The sequence below is a fragment of the Panulirus ornatus genome, chromosome 52 (genome assembly GCF_036320965.1).
Source record: "Panulirus ornatus isolate Po-2019 chromosome 52, ASM3632096v1, whole genome shotgun sequence".
Taxonomy (NCBI): Eukaryota; Metazoa; Arthropoda; class Malacostraca; order Decapoda; family Palinuridae; genus Panulirus; species Panulirus ornatus.
In genome coordinates this window covers 14,664,399-14,685,826 of record NC_092275.1, presented here as the reverse complement: position 1 = coordinate 14,685,826, position 21,428 = coordinate 14,664,399, and positions in this window count along the sequence as shown.

The window sequence follows — 21,428 nt, the reverse complement described above, 5'->3', positions numbered from 1 at the left end:
TCTGTTTATCAAATCATTTTCCCTAACCCTCTCACTTTGCACACCACCTCGACCAAAACACCCTATATCTGCCACTCTGTCATCAGACACATTCAACAAACCTTCAAAATACTCATTCCATCTCCTTCTCACATCACCGCTACTTGTTATCACCTCCCCATTTACGCCCTTCACTGAAGTTCCCATTTGCTCCCTTGTCTTACGCACCCTATTTACCTCCTTCCAGAACATCTTTTTATTCTCCCTAAAATTTACTGATAGTCTCTCACCCCAACTCTCATTTGCCCTTTTTTTCACCTCTTGCACCTTTCTCTGGGCATGAGAAGAAAGATCATGAGAGGCAAGTGTTTTGGGAGCAGCCAAATGAGTGTGTTAGCGGTTTTGATGCACGAGACCGGGTTATAGTGATGGGTGATTTGAATGCAAAGGTGAGTAATGTGGCAGTTGAGGGAATAATTGGTATGCATGGGGTGTTCAGTGTTGTAAATGGAAATGGTGAAGAGCTTGTAGATTTATGTGCTGAAAAAGGACTGATGATTGGGAATACCTGGTTTAAAAAGCGAGATATACATAAGTATACTTATGTAAGTAGGAGAGATGGCCAGAGAGCGTTATTGGATTACGTGTTAATTGACAGGCGTGCGAAAGAGAGACTTTTGGATGTTAATGTGCTGAGAGGTGCAACTGGAGGGATGTCTGATCATTATCTTGTGGAGGCTAAGGTGAAGATTAGTATGGGTTTTCAGAAAAGAGGAGTGAATGTTGGGGTGAAGAAGGTGGTGAGAGTAAGTGAGCTTGGGAAGGAGACCTGTGTGGGGAAGTACCAGGAGAGACTGTGTACAGAATGGAAAAAGGTGAGAACAATGGAAGTAAGGGGAGTCGGGGAGGAATGGGATGTATTTAGGGAATTAGTGATGGATTGCGCAAAAGATGCTTGTGGCATGAGAAGAGTGGGAGGTGGGCTGTTTAGAAAGGGTAGTGAGTGGTGGGATGAAGAAGTAAGAGTATTAGTGAAAGAGAAGAGAGAGGCATTTGGACGATTTTTGCAGGGAAAAAATGCAATTGAGTGGGAGAAGTATAAAAGAAATATATATATATATATATATATATATATATATATATATACAATGTATATGATTTGTGTAAACAAGTGTTAGGGAGTAAGTTCCCTACTGGCCAGAACATGTGTACAGATGTTTCCTTCCGGTAGCAGACATATACATACTAAGAACTGTTATGTATGAGAAAAGCAGAAATATTCCATCATCTGCTGACACTTGGATGCCTTACGTGTGGACCAGTAGCAAGTCCACCTCTCCAGGCACACAGACGTACACGATTACCACCACAGATGTATAGCAAGTGCTTACTTTATTTGTAAACAAGTTTACATAATGAGCAGGGTGTATACTTTCCTTATCAGTAGTGCTCTATGTGCCAGCCATATATATATATATATATATATATATATATATATATATATATATATATATACGTACAGGCACATATCTGACAAGCGTTACCTCTGTATCCCAAGTGTCCCAAACATTTGCCCAATCCATCCAATCCTAAGATTCGTCCCAGATGTTCAGCAGGTGTCATGTCTCATTTTATGTTTGACAGATGTTTTCCTACGTGTCCAACAATTGCTCCACATATTGAACAGATGTCTAACAGCTGTCTAAATAGCCAATAAATGATTAACACATCTAGATGCTTAACATATCCAACAGTTACTTAACATATAAAACATGTGTCCAACATATCCAACAGGCACCTGACATAAGGCAACAGGTGTCCATCATATTCAACAGGTGTCAAGCATATCCATCTGAATCTAACATATCCAACATATACCTAACATAAGCCAACAGATATCCAACATATCTAACCTATGTTCCAAAATATCTATCAAGAATCTAACGTAACCAACAAGTGTTTCACATACTCAACAAGTGTTTAGCACGTCTAACTGTTGTCCCACATATCCCACTTACGTCGTAACAGGTGTAACAGGTATCCCACACATCTAACAAATGTCTTAGACTCTATCTGTTGTCCCTGTATGTTTCAAAAGGTGTGGAGTCTGTCCCACAGATGTTTTTTAAATCCAGTAGGTGTCCTGTATGGCCACAGAGGTATTCTACATGTCTAGCAGATGTCCTGTATTTCCAACAGGTGTCCTGTATGTTTAACAGGTGTTCTGTCTGTCCTAAAAAAGTCAAAAGTGTTGCCACATGATAAACAGGTGTTGTACATGTCCAGTACACGTTCCACATGTCCACTGTCTCTTGTACAGGTGGGTTACAGGTGTCTTCCTTCCCCGGCCTGACAAGATGGACGAAGAGGATAAAACATTCCTGGAATATCTGCTTAGCGGTGAGTACAGGTGTTCATACCTCGTCACGTATGTTTTGACAGATGTTTAACCAGATGTATCCGTTAATGCCATACAACAAGAGGTGTTGCAACAGCGGTGTTAGTGTACAGGTGTTGATCTGCCACGGCTAACACCTAACTATTGAGGTTTACAAGGTGTTACAAGTTAGAGTTGGGAAGTTTGTGATTGATCAGTGCTAACATGTAGCAGGAGCAGCAGATGATTAATGAGCTACCATCGCTAATGTATAAGGTGCAGGTGTTTCGCTTGATTGGCCTATAAAACGTAAGGGACAGGTGTTAACAACTCTAGTATCGCTAATGGTAAATTAAAAAAAATATGTATATATATATATATATATATATATATACGGCGAGTTAAGATGGGGTCATTCATCAACATAAACGTAAATATTTCATGTGAACTATAATGTCTACAGTGGTTATTGTCTCCACAGGTGTTTTTCATGACCGCTAATTAATACACCACTAATCGCTATCACCAGGTGATGACTGGCTAATATATGCTTAGCAATGACCGCGAACAATCAAGTCAGGTCAGACCTTTACTGATAACGTTGTGCCTGTAAGATCAAGGGGTCACTCCTGTATTATAAACTTGTGTCAAGTATATCTAACAATTAATCTATTAATTACTAATAATTAAACATGTAGATAACCGCCGCGAATGATCAAATTAGTGTGACTTCATTATCGAACATACTCAAAAAAGGAATGTTAATCTTTATCGTTAGAAAGTAAACTATTATCAAATAATTATCGTTGATGATTTATTAAGGTTAAATTCATATCAGTAACGATAGATTGATATTGATTTCATCTCGCTCAGAACAACGGATCTTAAAATGTTTATAGCGAATATTTCCTCTTAGTTCAAACTATATCAAATCTTTACCGCACATATTTCAACTGATGTCAAAAATCTCTCGATGACACTTTAACATATGTTCATTCTTCATTACATATATCGAAAGAAAGGAATTTAACAGCAGTAGATCAATAAAAGTAAAATGTTTGCTGTTAAATATTTCAACAGATGCACTGTTGATAATGATCATCTTACAACAGATGATTAAATTTTGTATCTGTCAACAGATACTATGCAAATATTGCTAATATTACAACAGTTGTCATATCAACAGTTGTAACAACCGTGATGGTAATACTACAGCACTGGGTTGTACCGCCTGTAGTTTAACAGGTAATTGCCAAGAGCAGATGTTATGAAATTTATGGGCAACGATTCTGTTCCAACCATTCTGAACACATCAACTAACATTAAATGTCTGCTCAAAGACTGTCTCTTTGGTACACTGTTGTAGCCTCGATCTCTTTAGTGTGCGTATTTTTTCAGTTTACATATTTTCAGCCTTTGGCTGCCTCTGTTCATTCCATATAAGAAGACCAAGAAGGACATTGAAGGATGGAGCAAAGGAGGCTAAAGGCTTGGAGGGTACAAGGATTTGAACATTCGGGAGGGTGAGAGGCGTGCATGGAAAAGAATGAATTGATGTGATATACATGGGGCGACGTGTTGTCATTTGGCTGAAGTATAAGGGATATGAAGCGGTCAAGGCAAACCAGGGATTAGTCTGTAGGACTTGGCTGTGGATGGAAGGATCTGTTCTCGACGCATTGTACACTAGAGCTAGACAGGTGACGTAAACAAGAGAGGCCATTATTTGGCTTTCCCTGGCGCTACCTCCCTAAAGCAGAAAACAGAATTAGGTATGATATTCATTATTATTATTATTATCGTTATTATCATTATTATAATTATTATTAGTATCATTATCATTATTATAATCGTTGTTATGATTATTATTATTATCATCAGTATTATTATTATTATCATTATCATTATTATTATTATTATTATTATTATTATTATTATTATTATTATTATTATTATTATTATCATTATTATTATTATTATTATCATTATTATTACTAATATTTTTATCATTGCTATTATTGTTATTACTGTCACTATTATCATTATCATTATTATTTTGTTATTATCATTATTATCAATTATTATCATTATCATCATTATTATTATCATTATCATTATTACTATTATTATAATTATTATTATCATTATTATCATTATTATTATTATTATCATTATTATTATCATTATCATTATTATTTTTGTTATTATTATCATATTTATTATTATTATCATTACCATTACTATCATTATCATAGCTATTATTATCATTAATTATTGTTATTATCATTATCATCATTATCATTATTGTTATTATCACCAATATCATTATTATGATTATTCATTCAAAAATATATGAAGGAAAATCATATCTAATGTGATTGATTGGATGTTTCTCTTTCAGCAGCACAATACAATAAGTGATTCAGTTGTTTACCAACTACAGCTTTTGTCAAAATTACCTTGAGTTTGAAGACGCCTGAATTCAGTTAAGTGTGACCTGGGAACTCATGTCTGAAATTAAATCAGGCGAGAATATATATATATATATATATATATATATATATATATATATATATATTTTTTTTTTTTTTTTTTTTTGCTTTGTCGCTGTCTCCCGCGTTTGCGAGGTAGCGCAAGGAAACAGACGAAAGAAATGGCCCAACCCACCCCCATACACATGTATATACATACGTCCACACACGCAAATATACATACCTACACAGCTTTCCATGGTTTACCTCAGACGCTTCACATGCCTTGATTCAATCCACTGACAGCACGTCAACCCCAGTATACCACATCGCTCCAATTCACTCTATTCCTTGCCCTTCTTTCACCCTCCTGCATGTTCAGGCCCCGATCACTCAAAATCTTTTTCACTCCATCTTTCCACCTCCAATTTGGTCTCCCTCTTCTCCTCGTTCCCTCCACCTCCGACACATATATCCTCTTGGTCAATCTTTCCTCACTCATTCTCTGCATGTGCCCAAACCATTTCAAAACACCCTCTTCTGCTCTCTCAACCACGCTCTTTTTATTTCCACACATCTCTCTTACCCTTACGTTACTTACTCGATCAAACCACCTCACACCACACATTGTCCTCAAACATCTCATTTCCAGCACATCCACCCTCCTGCGCACAACTCTATCCATAGCCCACGCCTCGCAACCATACAACATTGTTGGAACCACTATTCCTTCAAACATACCCATTTTTGCCTTTCGAGATAATGTTCTCGACTTCCACACATTCTTCAAGGCTCCCAGGATTTTCGCCCCCTCCCCCACCCTATGATTCACTTCCGCTTCCATGGTTCCATCCGCTGCCTTGCCGGCTTTCATCTTCCGCAAAGCTTTTACTACCTCTTCTCTGTTTACCAAATCATTTTCCCTAACCCTCTCACTTTGCACACCACCTCGACCAAAACACCCTATATCTGCCACTTTATCATTAAACACATTCAACAAACTTTCAAAATACTCACTCCATCTCCTTCTCACATCACCACTACTTGTTATCACCTCCCCATTAGCGCCCTTCACTGAAGTTCCCATTTGCTCCCTTGTCTTACGCACTTTATTTACCTCCTCCAAAACATCTTTTTATTCTCCCTAAAATTTAATTTAAAGAATTACCTTAGAATTAAATTACAAAAGAGGATGGATTATTCTAAACCATAGTTTAATTACCGATGTGAACTCAGTGTAAACCATGTAAACCCTCTATGATCAAAGTTCAACACGGAGCTGTATACCGCATACTGTAATACTCGCGAAGCCCGCTCAAGGTTCAATTTCTCTCTCTAACTCATATAATATTGAACTTAAAATAAAGGTTAAGTCATTCATTCAAAATATGTATCCAATAATGAAAGTCTACATTAGTACATTGAGTGAACCTACGTTTAAACTCTTCCACTCCAGTTACTTCTACAGAACAATAAACGTATTATAAGATAAGATTCTCATGTTTAAACTCGTGTATAAAGGACGAGACCGAGCATAAGACAGGATCTATTAAAGTATAAGTACTAGACCTAACGTAAGATGGAATCTGTTAAACTAGTTTAGCACAGGACTGAACCCAAAACAGATCACACAGAACGTATCTAGACCTGATGCATCAAGGACCTGCAGCAAGAACAGCTTACGACGGTAGTTTTACCAATTTATGGGTTTAGATCTGCCTTGTTAAACTAGTTTATTGATTGCCTGGTTAACATGGTGTTATAATTAGAGTCATTATGCCACTCAAGCTGAAGTATCGTGGTTCTATTTTCTTTTATGATTATTATTAGATTGTCTCTTGAGTATACCACACCATCAGACCCAAAGGGCGTGTCGTCGTGGCCAAGGACCGTAAGGTTGGGCTTAAGGATCGTACCGTCGTGTTCAAGGGTCGTACCGTCGTGTTCAAGGGTCGTACCGTCGTGTTCAAGGGTCGTACCGTCGTGTTCAAGGGTCGCATCGTCGTGTTCAAGGGTCGTACCGTCGTGTTCAAGGGTCGTACCGTCGTGCTCAAGGGTCGTACCGTCGTGTTCAAGGGTCGTACCGTCGTGCTCAAGGGTCGTATCGTCACAGGCAAAGATTTAGAAAGTACATCACCCTGACACAAGCTTCGAACCTCGACTCCTGAGCCTCAGAAACCAAAACTCTGAACCACATCGGTCCTGCAGGGTCGGAGTCTCGGACCCGCCACAACACATGCTTCATGACGGCGTCGTGAAGCACATGATCCTGGACGTCAGGTATGGGAGGGAATCACTGCAATACAGAGCCTCACACAGACATGTCAGTCTCATTCAGATGGTCTGAATTTTTTTTTCGAAGTGAATCTTGCATCGAATCAGGAGTAAGATAATGATTGGTCCCGGCCATTTTGTCGGCCGCCTCGCCAGAATCATGTGAGGTTGTCCGCCACCACACACACACACACACACACTAGTCCGTAGAGGCGAATCTCAGCGACAATAACACGGAGTGAACACCCGCTTGGCGATTGGGGCAGGACGTCCGTAGCTGGATTCACCAGAGCAGCGCAAACACTTGATATCACCGAGGGTTACAGGAGCCTGAGGGACTACCTGTACCATGGTTACAGTAGCTATCATGTACTCATGACACAACCAGTGAGTTCGTTGTGTCATTAACCTAACTACTGGTAATTACCAATGGGGTAATTAAAGTCAGTAACGCAGGGTAATATCGGGTGTGGGTGTGTAATGATCTGTGGTACAGTAGTTAAGGTTCAAACTGGGGTGTCGGGGGTACGATAATGTTGCTCGTTAGGAATGTGAAAGACAAAACCAACTCCTGGTGTTCATGTGCCAGCCGGCCGGTCACGCACGGCGCCGGCCACACTGTTCCGATAAACTCAGGTTATCTTATAATAAGATATAGAAATGCCCTACAGGTGGCCCCAGCCACCAGCAAGCCATTCCTCACTTGTGGTAAAGTATGGCACAACCCCCTGGTGGTCAGCTGGGGAAATATTCTCTTGACTCACACAAGTTGGTGACCTGGAATTAGAACAGGGAAAGCGAGAGTATACATGATATTAATACATATGGAGAGAAAGAAGATAGTTTTACATTTTCTTTTTGCAGATAAGATATTAAAGAACTTCATCAACAGATGTTTGGCATGAAAATGAAAATTATAGATTTGGAACAGTTGAAATAAAGGTCATTGTAGCTCTCAAGATGACCTTCCTGTACGGGTCAGACTGTGCGAGCCACCTACCAGCTGTGATCTTCATGCACATAACGACTTGTCCTCACATGACCTATTTACCGAGGCGGTCATGATCGTCGGTCACACGATGTAACGAGTTGTTACAGACAGACACAAGTATAGAAGCCTCGGTCAGTTATAACGGGTTAGAGATGTGGTCTTCATAGTTGGATTAGATGTTACACAGAGAATCCCTGTCAACCAGACACGATGGAAGGATGGTCGTTGTACCTAACCTTCACACTGGCTGCTACAGCCTTCAGAACATTAAGTAGAAGTGGTCGTTATAGGTAAGACAGCACCCGGATGTCGTAGCGTGACGTGACAGAGGTGTCACGTCTCACATGCTACATGAAATCTGGTGACATATCCAGTTTGTAACACGAGAACTTTACTGAGTATTTCCTGCCATATCAACAAGTAATTGGCTCAACGAACCTTTGAGCAGAATGACACGACCTTAAACTACATGGCATGGCTTCTGACCTGATCCTAAGCCATTAGGTCAAAGACAATCATACCTGCAGGTCGTCACGCTTTGTGAAAGGGTCGTATGGTCGTGTAGATACTGATGGTCTGGGAGTTGTTGCAGAACCTCCCGCTCTAGTGAACACAAGTTGTGGTGTCGATACTGTACGATAAACCTTCTGGAACTGTCTTACTAAACTGGGAAAACCTTTGTACATAACCTGTGTACAGTCTTGGTGATTAATTCCTCACACGAAATCTATATATGCGAATTTTTCTCAGATGATTCTGATATCGTGATGTATGTCTTCTCCAGGAGGCTGGACATAAAGCTGTGAATGAATATCTTTTTCTGTTCTGCTTGTAGGAGGAAGGAATATCAGAGGTACTGAAGTCCTTCAGTATACTCCAGTAAATCTAACATTTTCACCTACATTTGTAAACTCTCGGATGCTTGGAACAGGTGAAACAAGGAGATTGTACATGACCAGAATACTGAAATGTTTATAAGACTGTTTGATGGTATAGAAAGTGCAGGACCCGCTCCCTGCCTCTGCTCTACACGTCGGTAGCTACAATTTGTCTCGTGTGGCTCAAGGCGCTGGTGGTGGCCGAGGTAACTGGGGTATTCTGGTGACTGTGTCAGTTTTGGGTCGACGAGAAGCAGACTGTTGTTGCCAAGGAAGTGGCTATCGGTGTCATTCAGTGAGTAGTTACAAGGCAGTTGTAGTTAGCTCGTTTTGGGTCGTGTAGATGTGGTTCTTGGGAGACTAGGAAGGGAAACTAACAGCTCTGACGAGACTGAGGTTTTCACGGCACTTCCCTCCACGTTGCGAGCCTCTGACTGGCTAAGACGGGAATTTCCGATCTGTGATAAACTGTTTCTGTCAGAGCCTCCTGTCTCATAGGTCTGTGAGGGACTGTCCCTCTGTCTTCTGTCTCCGCACACCCGTCACCTGACGGCCACACGACAAAGACGGCATCTCGTCCTTCTTACCTACAGACAAGAATATAGTGGGCCTAACTATGTGGCTGATATGATCATGTATGTCTGTGGTGCTGTGTGGTTAATATCTGATGATGACTGCTTGTGTGGTACGGGGAGAGAGTTTTACACTCGTGTTCCCAGTCTCTCATCATGATATATATATATATATATATATATATATATATATATATATATATATATATATATATATATATCAGTCTTTACACACACACACACACACACACACACACACACACACATCATAAACCTTGGCTCAGTAGATTAAAGTGAAATAGACGTTTACACTTATAAAAGTGCTTCTCACTTCATTTTCCACACTTAGCTGATTCGTCAAGTGAGATCAGTGTGTCCAGTAACGCCGCTACCACACACAACTGTAATCTGTATGATCACTTCAGCTGTACTACATCTCCCACTGTATCTACCCACCGCCCTCGTGGTCTGCCTCTCCTCCTTGTACCCACTGCTGCATTCTTGTATGTCTTCTTCTTCACCAGTCAGTCATTTGTAATACGGTTCACATGACCATACTATTCTAAATGATTATCATCCAAGTATCTTTCTAATATTTTTTCTTCACATTACATATCCCTCTCATGTCCTCATCTCTCATTTATCCAGACTGCGCAAGCAATCCATCTATTCTGTTCTTATCTTTTATCAATCGTGTCTTACATACAGTTGGGTTCAACAACCATGCATTACCACTGGCACAAGTGTCTCTTCCTGCAAGGGTCCTGCACGCCACAGGCGAGTCATCATGACCTGCTGTGGACCTGCGCTTCATCCTGCTTGTATACTAATCCTCGTTCACTCTAGCTTCCCCAGGGTCGTCCTCCTGTTCTGCTCTGTCATCATCCACTGTGGAACGATGCTATGACGTCACTTGCAACAACTTCCATCTCTTGCATTCACTGTCAGCAACTTCCTTCACATCCCTCCCTCGATGACGAGGCTCCTCACTCACTCCCCGAGTCGTACCTTAACATACGAGCTTCATCTACATACACTAACTACGGCAGCTTCCATTCTGCTGACCTCGCCATGACCTCGATATGACCTCTGCTTGCTCTAGGATGTAAATATAACTTTCGCTTCACCTTTTTCTCTTTAAACTGAACCCCCTTCTTTTGAAATTATTCAATTTTCAAAATTTCATGAAAATTATACAATTTGACACATATTTTTTGTTTATTTACATATTCAACTGACAGGTAAGTTATACGTTGATAATTCACTATGTTTCCTCTCCGTAGCCAAAATATCAAAGGCTTAAGCAAGCCCCGGTCATGACCAGTGTACATGGAAGGTGAGGTGATGATTGTGGACGAGGGACAAAGTTGGGTTAATGTGGCCTCCTGAGGTGTGTGTACACCCGACCAACCCGCAACGTTGGGAGGAGGGAAAGGTAAAGGAAGGATGAGAACCAGTTTCCCTGTACGAAGCATCATAACGATCTATCCTCGTGTGGCTGGGCTCCACACAGAAAGCACAGGAAACTTCAGTTGTGGTTGCAGATCTGGGGAGCTGGGATACGCGCAGACAGCTCACAAGAGCGGTAGGAGAAGTTAATATCTGTATAATGGAGAGAGGGAACCATCATCGTGACACACAGAGTGGGACGGGATGAGGAGAGGTGATGGCAGAAGAAAGTTACTAAACTGAAAGGTGTTTGGTTCCACTGTGGTTAAGGAAGAGGTGGAGGAAGTTCCATAACAGACACACGAGAAATATCATCATTTGATCTTCCAATAATCAATTTCAATTTTCATTCATTTATCCTTAATGATTTACTAACCCGTCAATGATAATCTATCCTCATCATTTCTTTACATGCACACGTCCCTGTTCGTTTATCCTCCATCATTATCCATTATTCATTGAATTGCCAAATCATGCGTCAACAATTCATACTCTTCCTCGTGTATGCTTGATCCCTAATATATATATGTCCTACTCCTCAACTTGGCTATCCATTCCATCATCCTGTAGCTAATCTCTTACCTCAGCACGAACCTGTCCCTCAACTTTGCTTTCAGTTCATCAATCCTTTGGATATTATCCTCGAGAAGACAACTCCATCCTGTCTCTTCCCTCAGCACACAGTCACTCCCTATCCACTGATCTGCTCTCTACATGACCACTGGATGTATCCTGTTTATCTGTCTATTCTTCTCTCATCTGTAAGAATCTACGTCATGTTTCATCTAAATTCTCATTTGATCTATCCTTCTACCAGTCTAAATTAACTTACATTCAGTTCCATCCACGCAACAATTTTCTCTGCAGTTGAATTCGTCAGTCAGTTCATATACTCACTTTTCACTCATATTTGTCTAATCAATTATGCAGCCTTTTGTAATGTAATCCAACCCTCGACCACCAGTTCAATCATTCATCTATATAACTGTCAAGGCAATTATCATCTTAACACCTCAGTCTACTATGTAAACTTCCACACGACTACGCCCATTACCCCCTCCACCTACTTATTATCACTCCATATATCTAGCCATCCACTCACTCATCATCACTCCATCTATCTACCCATCCACTCACTCATCACCACTCCATCTATCTACCCATCCACTCACTCATCATCACTCCTACTATCTAGCCATCCACTTACTCATTATCACTCCATCTATCTAGCCATCCACTTAACTCACCATTCAATCACATCAACCCACTTTTCCATATCATCAATTTTCCCACAACACAAGCACCACAAATTTTTGAGTCAGGTTATAAAATACCAAGTTCACACGAAGCACAAAAATCCCCCATTGTGAGCACCACAGTACATGCCCACAACGAGCCACAATTGCAAAGCCAAATTTCAAAAACCGTATGTCAGAAATTTTCCACTTGGTGATTCAATGCCTCCATATTGTGCTTGTATTTTTTCTCATATATAATTCAAATTGCAATGTGACGATGGATTTTCAAAATAAAAGGAAAATGGTTTTGTCGTGGTCTTGCAGCTAGACAAGACTTACATAATGTACAAACTGCTCAGCTACCCGTGCTTTGACTGGGGTCATGAAATGTAGAAAGTGTAGGAGTGGATGCCAGGGTGATTAACTCAACCATCCAAACGACGTAATTCATTCCTAACGCAGTAATGAAAGGATTCATTAGAGGAGGAGATGATGGTCGTCTCTAAAAGACTGTTGGCCTCGTCTTCAAGTTATTCAGCCACGATATCCACTTCCTCCGTCAGGAGTTCCATCACTTGTTCCTACATCGTCAGGATGTCGTAGATAGATCTTGCCTCCGTCGTCCACGCCTCGGAGAACGACCCTGTCGCCCGGCAGCTCCAGGTCTAACTTCAGATACGTAACTGTGGCCAGAACCTCACTTACCATACTGTTGCCAGGACCCACTTACCATACTGTGGCCAGGACCCACTTACCATACTGTGGCCAGGATCCACTTACCATACTGTGGCCAGGACCCACTTACCTAAACTTCTGACGTAACGAATTTCATCTTATATCTTCTTATCATTATCGTTATGCACCGCTGAGCAACACCTGATGTAACAATAGATTTCTGGACGTGTCATGTCTCAGGGCATCCCTCACAGAATGATGTATCCAGCAGCTCTTGGTTAATATATAAGGATAAGTAATATCTTGATGATCAAAAAGTACCATTCATTAAAGTATGGTGAACCCACGATCTAACCAGACTCCAAACAACCATATGTTCCCTCCCAATTCTCTACGAACAATGGGGTTTGTGGACCCGCCATTAACATGCCTCTCCTTCTAAACCACCATCTTGAAAACCTGGTTGAGAACGGCCCAGTGACCCGCGAGCAATCATGTAAGACAGTAATGTACCACTTGTTGGACGAAATAGGTCTTAATGCAATAGTTGTAAAAGAACTTTTCTATGATAAAGAAAATGTACAATACTACAGCTTAAAATTCGTCCACTTAAATGGTGTTTAAGACAGAGTGACGAACTACACTGTGTGTCACCGAATGCAGTTTCTAAACAAAATTGTATATATATACAGCATGACAGCTGTATTCTGTAACGTGTATACAGCACGTCGGCTGGTGACTAATAGTATAGTACAGTGTAGGGTTCAGGGTACACTGAGGAGTGTGCAGGAGTAGACGTCAGCACCTGTGAGGGGCACAGATGGGTATGTTTGAGGATATACTGCTGCAGGCGGTGGTACACGGTAGCGAGTGCAAGGCTCTGAGTACAAAACAGAGGAAGACGGTGTACGTGTAGCAGAGTGAATGCGTGAGGACAACATGTGGTGTTGGCAAGGTTGATCGTGTAAGGAATGACACGGTAAGAGGGTTGTGGTAATACGGCCGACCTGAGTGAGGAGGCTGACCAGGGTGTGCTGAAGTGGTTTACACAAATGGTTCATGATGAATGAAGGTAGACTGACGGAGAGGATCATATATATATATATATATATATATATATTATATTATCATTATACTTTGTCGCTGTCTCCCGCGTTTGCGAGGTAGCGCAAGGAAACAGACGAAAGAAATGGCCCCCCCCCCCCATACACATGTATATACATACGTCCACACACGCAAATATACATACCTACACAGCTTTCCATGGTTTACCCCAGACGCTTCACATGCCCTGCTTATATATATATATATATATATATATATATATATATATATATATATATATATATATATATATATATATATATACATATATATATGTGAAATGGTCATGCATGAGAACATTTTACATTACTACACTTGTTTAAACACTTATTGCATAATACAGAAAGAGAATATTATGTTGCCACAACATTCCAACAGCTGTATAATCATACATTATCACAATACACTACTTAACATGATGGGAGTGTTGTATGTTACTAGACCAAACCAACAGAAGGCACCAGGTGTCATATGATCATGTAAAGCAGTTCGTCTCTCATGATGCGATCATGGAGTGTAAAACATGACCGTCATGCATTGGTCTTGATATACGAAGTATATCATAACTGTACAGATAATGAGGATTGCTAAGATGACCTTATAGATACGTCCAGGAGGAATGGTGTCTCTAGCTACCATTTTACCATTTCTAGAACAGACGTATGTCGGGGAGAGTATGTAATGCTGGTCCTCAGATAAGGTCCTTGTGACCCCAGCGGGAGGCCAGGTTGGGGAGCTCACCGCCAACAGGATGTATGTACGTGTAGCGCCAGCAGATGGTTATGAAAAGACTTACAGGTAGAGATAAGAAGATTTTCAAGGTGTGGAAGGTTCCGGAAGGAGAGAGAGAGAGAGAGAGAGAGAGAGAGAGAGAGAGAGAGAGAGAGAGAGAGAGAGAGAGAGAGAGATTAAACAAATATTCTCACAAAAATATGTCTTTAACGCCAAAGTTGTTGTGGTTGTTTTTGTTGTTGTTGTTGAGAGGATGTCTAGAGTAGTAACATGTGAGCAACGGCTGACGTACACACACACACACACACACACACACACACACACACGCACACACTGGCACCAAACATATCTAATGACCCGCTGCTGCTGCTGTGTTCTGCTGTCTATCATATATATAAATGAATTTTGATATCGATGAATGTAAGGTTTTACATACCAGTGGTGAGAACTGAAGGGTAACGTATGCTATGACTTTTGTTGAATTAAAGATGATAAATGAGGAAAAAGACTCAGGTTTGATAATCTGAGCTAAGGAAGCAGCGCACAGATGTAGCAAAGAGAGCGAACATGAATCCTGGATTCATAGTTGGGGCTCTCGAATCTCAGGCTATGGAAATCATCCTCAGTCTTTACAATTCATTTGTTACGTTTTCTTACCCTACTCCTAAAAGACAGGCTGGAGAGTACGGTGCTGAGCTACCATGATGATTCCCTGACTAAGAAATACATCCTATGAGAGATGACGACTACACGACTGATGAACTATCTAACTTAGGAAACAGAAGGTTTATAGGTGATCTAATACAGGTATCTTAATGATCAAAACCTTTGATAATCTCGATTTAACAAACAATTTAAGACTTTATTTGTCTGATGTCACTCGTAGTGATGGATACAAACTCGATAGCAAACGTTTAACCTCACGTGAGGCGAAATACTTTTTCAACAGATTGTTAACACATGGAATGATTTAACAAATACAATGGAGGAAAGCAGAACTGTTGATACGTTCACTGGATGAATACTTCGCCTCAAGTCCACGAATATCGCCTGGCCTCCGCACCACCTTACCAACACCTGGAACCTACCTGGACTCCACAGAGCCTCACCAACACCACCACATCCTTCGCCCTCCAACACAGGACCTGTCAGCGCCATCTTCCTCTAAGTCCTCCTTCAAGGTGTCCTGGTGAACCCTGGCCACCCAGGTAACCAGCATCTGCCTCCTCGTGGGTCACCACCCGTCGTTATCATTAACGTCTGGCGATAACTGTCACCCACCCACGCTTACCTTCACAAACGACCCTCCTGACCCCCGACGCAAACACCAAACTCACTCCAAGACGAGCTCCTCCTCCACTAAAGATCACCCTCCTCCTCCCCTCCCTCACCGTTGAGGACGACATCAGACGCAGGTCCAGCGACCAACTCTGACAATATGAAATGGATAAAAATAACAACAACATCGGCCGAAGACCTTACACTTGTTAGGTCGTTGAACACTGGAGTGACACGCTGCCACATGTTGTCATAAGGAAGAACATCTGTTCCGTGATATCAAAGCTGGAGAACTGCTTCACTGATATCTTCGTATCATCAGCAAAAACAATTGTTGTGTGAAAAAGATAATATTCAGATTTATTGTGTTGTAATTAACACTTTTTACGGACGAGCCATCATATCTAAGGGCCGGACTGCCCCCAAAACAGGGAACTAGTTCTTCACACTGTCTTGTATAATTTCTATAGTGTCACACACGCTCTACACTATGTAATGATGGTCTGCCTCAGCTTTCTTACCTTCGGTTTTTGTGCCGGAGGGAGTGGTGGGTGGGGGAGAAGCCTTGTCATCTACCTTCCTGCCTCGCCACAGAGAAGCTTTTCAACCCCAGGACACTCGTACCGTCCTGCAGCAGACGACGTGGTCATGTACCACCAGGTCTGCTGTGGTCTGCCTCTCCCTCGTCACCTTCCTTACCTTCCCTCAAGATGAACCCGCCCTTCCTTTCACCAGCCGGTCCCGCCCCTGGCCACGGATTGCCCCGCTCAGAGGGACGCGTCTGGGGCGTTGATCTCGTTCCTCCTTCGCTAAAAACGGACTATCGGTGGAGGCCAGTGTGACGACACCTGCGCGTACGAAACAGAGACAGATGTCTTGGCCGCACCTGCAGTCATGAGGGAGTGCAGCACACGTGGTCCATGCACGGCGCGTGGTGGGCCGCCTGTCTTGGCAATAGCCGTGCACGGTACTGTTACAGCCGTGCAGGCACGGCGTGGGCAGCCTGGGCGGAGATGATAGGACCCTCTGCATTACAGACGTCTGTTGGTGTAGCTTGTCTGTTGCTGGTGTCTTCTTTCACGTTTGTCTGTGTGTCTGGGCTCTGCCTGTCTGTGTGTCTGCGTTTGTGTGTGTCTGCGTGTCTGTATGTCTGTGTGTTTGTACAAAGCGCTGGTTAACGGGTGACTTCATTACGTTCAGATGACCAAGGTCAAGCAAGGGTCAGTCAGCACGGCATGTCTAAACCCTTGAGCACGACGGTACGACCCTTGAGCACGACGGTACGACCCTTGACCAAGATGCTAAGGCCCGTCGCCATGTAACGCACTGTGCATTACCAACGATGATGATCATAATGATAATCATGATAATGATAATAATGACAATGACTAAGGATATAGAAATTATCATCATCATCCTCATTATCATCATTATCATTATTATTATCATTATTATCATTATTATCATTATCATTATTATTATTATTATTATTATTATTATTATTATTATTATTATTATTATCATTGTTATCATTATTACTATTATCACTATTCTTATCATTATCATTATCATCATTATTGCTATTATTATTATTACTATTATTATCATTATTATTATTATTATCATTATTATTATTATTATTATTATTATCACTATTCTCATCATTAGTATTATTGTCATTATTACTATTATTATTCTTATTATCATTATTATTATTATCATTATTATTATTATTATCATTATCATCATCATTATCGATCCCTGGGCAGTTTCTGACCCTACCTATGAAGGACCTGTTGGCTGAGTGGTTATAGCAACCACTTGTTGCGCTGTAGGACATGGGGTTCGAATACCGCCTACACATGCATGTGAAAGCAACGCCTCACCCTCCCTCCTCCCGAGTCCACCACACAAGCATACCTGGCTTACCGTGTGCAGGTGCGACCCTTGAGCACGACGGTACAACTCTTGAGCACGACGGTACGACCGTTGAGCATGATGGTACGACCCTTGATCACGACCGTACGACCCTTGAGCACGACGGTACGACCCTTGAGCATGATGGTACGACCCTTGAGCACGACGGTACGACTCTTGAGCACGACGGTACGACTTTTGAGCAAGACGGTACGACCCTTGAGCACGACGGTACTACCCTTGAGCACGACGGTACGACCCTTGAGCACGACGGTACGACCCTTGAGCACGACGGTACGACCCTTGAGCACGACGGTACTCCCTTTGAACACGATGGTACGACTCTTGAGCGCGACGGGACGACCATTGACTAGAGTGAATCAACCCTTGGGTGTGATGACCTGACCTTTGACCTGGAGTGGAGTCTGTACAGATAGCTTGTTGCCCTCATGTTGTAACAACCTCTTAAGGAAGAGACCTCGGGACAGCCTCATGCCCCAAGAAGCTTTTAGATAACACTTGAGAACTGACTCTATAAAGGATGGACCATTTGGTTGTGTTCGAGGCCATAACATGCTAAGCAACGTTGCTGCTTCATCCATACACACAACCAGTAGATCATAACACAGAGAAGCACACGTGAGTATAACCGGCTACATAAATGTTATTAAGTACACATACAATATACATCGTACGGAAGTGGTTCATGTAGTCGTAAATCAGACGTACGCCCGGCAGTGCATCTAGAAAAATATAGAAAAAGAACAAAATTCTAGTTATATCACTGTTGCACACAGTCTCACTGACCTGATTGTAGAAAAGAAAGACTTGACTCTGGACAGTGAAGAGAGCGACGGGTTTTACTGGTTTATATCACCTGACTGGCTTATAAACCTAACCTAGTTTATAACATCTACCTGCTCTATCTACCCTAACTGGTTTATAAGACTACCTCGTTGATGTCACCAGACTGCTTTATATAACTTTATATGACGTAAATGATTTTTATCACAATTGGTTTGTGACACCTGAGCTGTTTATATCACCTAGTGGGTTAACATGACCTACCCGGTTTATGATAACACCTGTTTGGCTTTTAGATTCTGACCAGTTTAAGTCACATGACTGGTTTATGACAGTACATCAACTGAATACGTATGAAATATATGTTAGTATATTTCTATTTTTGATGACAATGATAAAGATGATAATAATGATAATGCTAATAATAATGATAATGATAGTTATCTTAATGCCTGTTTCTTGTAAAAACATTCATTTCTGATTAATTCCAGATTTATTTTCATCTGTGTTAGTTATTGTAAACTTTTTCTTTTCGATCGTACTATTTGGTCTCATTGTTTTCGTACATCTCCCTCATTCCCGTTCGTCTCGTCTCATTTCATCTCTCCTTTCATACTTCTATCTCTGTGTCGTTCTGTCTCTCCATCTATTATCATATCTCACTTATTGTACAATTCTCACTACATTTCTTCCTATCTCTGTCTCTGCTTCTCTCACTCTACCCTTTCCACTTTCTCTCTATCTATCCACCAACATATCTTTCCATCTATCCCCACCACACCTCTCCATCTACACATCCCTGTCTGTCCATCTCTCCCATCGGGACTTTCGGCCTATCCGTGGGCGTCATCCCATAAGATACCGGGATAGTGTGGACTCCTCCGTCGCCCCAGGGACAGGCGTCGTCCCGTAGCCCATACCATTTTTGGCTCTTAACTTTCTTTCCATGATCCCAGGGCTATTTTGGACCATGACATCACCGGTTCTTATTACGGGAGCGCTTCTGTACACATGGGAACGTGTGTACGCTGGTGGAGGTGCTAGAGGAGGTGTATAGGGTAATGAATGGTGATTTCAAAGGGTTTTCGCTGATCTGGATTTCTAAGGACGGGTTAGGTTAGGTAGGTCTGGTATAGACTGTGGTGACGACGCTCACACGCCAACATGGGCCACAGAGAGCAGCACGGGGAGGAGGAGGAGCACGAGGGAGGAGGAGGAGGAGGAGGTATGGAACAGCGTGGTGCAGCCTGGACGCCGGGCGGTTCTGGTGATGGCCAGGCGGCTTCTCTCTCTCTCTCTCTCTCTCTCTCTCTCTCTCTCTCTCTCTCTCTCTCTCTCTCTCTCCTTGTTTCTCTATTGGTAACGTCTGTCAAACTCCTTTTTTCTAACGCTGCTAGATTTGTGGGTCTATGCTTATTACACACACACACACACACACACACACACACACACACACATGTAAATCCTAATAACTTGAGGTTGAAGAGAGACATACAGGAGGATCGATCAACAAACAATGAAAAAAGTGAGGCAGGATTGTGCGAGGAGTCTGCTCCATATTTAGAGGGCAGGACAAGCGGCGGCATTACCTCATCACGGCGGGAATCATCGTGTCACCATACCTGATCAACGACCATACTGGACGACGTAGATCTCATAGGGACGAAACACCTGGGAAAACATGATGGAACTGGATGACTGAAGAACATTATAGCAGTGTTATGTGTGGAGGAGGAGGAGAACATTATCTTACCCCAAGACTGAAGAACGAAGCCAAGTTGAACAAGTAATTCTGAAACGAAGTCTGTATGATGAAACTCATCCTGGCAAAGCTAGACCAGTTTAACTAGGTTTGTTTATAAATGGTTATTGAAGAGCCTTAACCCAACCCACAGACACAATGGGAAAATACCGAGGAAAGAGAAGGTGTAGAGCACAGTGTTGCACAAGTCAACACACGAAGCTAAGTTTAGGCTGAGGTTGGAAATTCAATTGGTCTCGTTTTACATGACTACACTTCAGGCCTGAGTCAGGTCTTATAGGGATGCTTGACGTGTCACACATTGCTGTATCATGGTCCCTCTACCTCTGCTCGGCGGCCTCACACACCGTGAGTGTCTGTCTGTAGTGTCTGGGAAGGTCTTAATATCAGGGACATCCTGTACAGAGGAAGACATTGCCAGGCGAGGCCAAACATCTAAACGTTTTGTTGTTTTTCTTACATGAGTCGCGTTCAATGATAGTATTGTCGTATTCAATAATCTTATTGTCGTGTTCAATGATCGTATCGATGTGTTCAATGATCGTGCCGTTGTGTTCATGGGATGAAACATGAACTACTTCTATATTCTCACCACCAGGGGGACGAGGGTGTTTACCCAACCTCCCTACAGGGCCGATTATTCGACAGTCTAATTGGGCAACAAGACCCTTAAGTAGTCTAGTTTTTGTTCGTCTGTCATTCACGTCACCTTCCTTAATACGAAATCTACAGTCTACTTCAGTTTCATTTAGTTGATGACTAATTATACATGTCATTACCTACGAGGCTGAGAGGTAGCATTACGGATGCCATGTTCATTATGAGTTTACATCACTAGATTAAAAGGTCATTAGGAACGATGACAGGATAGTCGCCAACATAATGCTATGGTTGAGGCAGGACGGCTGCGTTCGAACGATCGCCCAC